Source organism: Palaemon carinicauda, chromosome 13 (assembly GCF_036898095.1).
Source record: "Palaemon carinicauda isolate YSFRI2023 chromosome 13, ASM3689809v2, whole genome shotgun sequence".
Lineage (NCBI taxonomy): Eukaryota > Metazoa > Arthropoda > Malacostraca > Decapoda > Palaemonidae > Palaemon > Palaemon carinicauda.
The window spans coordinates 37,379,005-37,381,504 of NC_090737.1; the positions used below are offsets into that span (position 1 = coordinate 37,379,005).

At 36.0% G+C, this 2,500-nt stretch overlaps 1 protein-coding gene across 1 annotated transcript in view; it reads right to left on the reverse strand.

Annotated features, from left to right (window-relative positions):
* Positions 1-2,500, reverse strand: part of LOC137651934 (inhibitory POU protein-like) — a 177,664-nt gene that overhangs the window by 97,432 nt on the left and 77,732 nt on the right. The window lies entirely within an intron of this gene.

Here is a 2,500-nt window from a genome sequence, read left to right on the forward strand (position 1 = left end):
CGACTGGTGAAATCTAACCTAGGCCCCTTGCGTTAATAGGCGTAGTAGATGATTCAAATGGTGATGATATTTGTTTATATATCTTAAGGCAGTCATTATTGAAGAGTCACTAGCTATGGAAATTGAAAGATGCAAATAAGAGATAACGTCGTAAATATCCAGCTGTGACTTTTTAATTAAGTTGTTGAATCGGTAGAACTTCAAAAGTTCAAACGTGCAGCAAAGGTTTTATGTGTTGAACAGGCTAAAACAAGTCTCTTTTTATAGTTTATATGGATGAAATATCTGTTTTAATGCTGTTATTGTTCTAGAAATATTTTATTTTATTTGTTCATTTCTTTTCATATAGTTTAGTTCATTATTTCCTTTCCTCACTGAGCTATTTTCCCTGTTGGAGCCACTGGGCTTAGGGCATCTTGCTTTTCCGATTTGGGTTGTAGCTTAGCTAATAATAATAATAATAATAATAATAATAATAATAATAATAATAATGACATATTTCTGGAGTAGACCCTGCTACTGAGACAGCAATTACTACTACTACTACTACTACTACTACTACTACTAATAATAATAATAATAATAATAATAATAATGATAATAATAATAATAATAATAATAATAATAATTCATAGCGATATGAACCTCAAAATGCTTGTTAATTATAGGATGATTTTTTTCCTAACGAGGAGAAAACAAAGAAAGAAAAAAAAACAAGTGAAAATATGTCATAATAGATAGTTATGTTTACAGATCGATGTTGATATGTTTTGGGGAAGGGGGAGGGGCTACCAGAGAAGTGGTAGGGGCACCAGGGAAGGGGGAGGGTAATAGGGGGCGGAGCACCTGTCGATTGTTATACATGATGAATGAAACGGTGAATGAGTGAATAGTGCAGGAGAGAATTTATGTTGTATTCGGAATGGTTGTAATTTTGAAATATGAGTTCAATTTCAATTGATTTTTTTACTGGGTGGAGGTCAGTCTTCATACACGCACTCGTAGAGAGAGAGAGAGAGAGAGAGAGAGAGAGAGAGAGAGAGAGAGAGAGAGAGAGAGAGAGAGAAATTATTATGAATTATTATTTCTGTAGAATTTTAAAGGAATCTTAAGATTTTTCTTTTTTTCATTTCGTTGGAAATATTTGTATTGACTTATGAAAATCTTGAGGGTACTTATATTCTTAATGTGTATATATATATATATATATATATATATATATATATATATATATGTATATATGAAATATATATATATATATATATATATATATATGTATATATATGTGAAATATATATATATATATATATATATATATATATATATATATATATATATATATATATATATATAAACAAATTTATGTGTGCATTTGAGTAAGCAAGTTTGTTTAAATCTGAAATATTATCAAAGCACAGAGAGAGAGAGAGAGAGAGAGAGAGAGAGAGAGAGAGAGAGAGAGAGAGAGATTTAGGAAACACTGCCCTGCTCTCCGGAAGGATATATTTGGATGAGAAGTGTTAGGTGTTAGGAGGCGCAAACGCACAGCGGCAGAAGAAGAAGAAGAAGGTGACGTTGTTTTTCAAAGGGAGATTGTCTGACAGAAAAGGTTTTTTGACGCAGACAGAAGACAAAGGTGTTTTAAAGATCGTGAATAAGTAATCGTACTTTGAGAGATTTTGGTGAAGGTAAAAGATGTCGTTCAGGAAAAATTGAAGTGAAAACAGGATTTCAGTGAATTTTGACAATGGTTGGGAATAATATTCTTTCAACAATAATTCTTTTTTTTATTTTTTTCTTTATCTTCTTCTTGTCAGAGATTTACAGCAGCTTGTCGTGAGTGTTTGAATGACGATTTTATTTTTATTTTTTATTTTCAGCATGTGATGTGATGGCTCCACAAGGTACTAGAATAGTTGGGAGACCCAGGCCTACATGGCTGAGGACTGTGAAGAGTAAAGTAGGAGCATGTGATGTGGTTCCACAAGGGACGTGAAGAGTTGGGAGACCCAGGCCTACATGGCTGAGGACTGTGAAGAGTAAAGTAGGAGCATGTGATGTGGTTCCACAAGGGACGAGAAGAGTTGGGAGACCCAGGCCTACATGGCTGAGGACTGTGAAGAGTAAAGTAGGAGCATGTGATGTGGTTCCACAAGGGACGAGAAGAGTTGGGAGACCCAGGCCTACATGGCTGAGGACTGTGAAGAGTAAAGTAGGAGCATGTGATGTGGTTCCACAAGGGACGAGAAGAGTTGGGAGACCCAGGCCTACATGGCTGAGGACTGTGAAGAGTAAAGTAGGAGCATGTGATGTGGTTCCACAAGGGACGAGAAGAGTTGGGAGACCCAGGCCTACATGGCTGAGGACTGTGAAGAGTAAAGTAGGAGCATGTGATGTGGTTCCACAAGGGACGTGAAGAGTTGGGAGACCCAGGCCTACATGGCTGAGGACTGTGAAGAGTAAAGTAGGAGCATGTGATGTGGTTCCACAAGGGACGAGA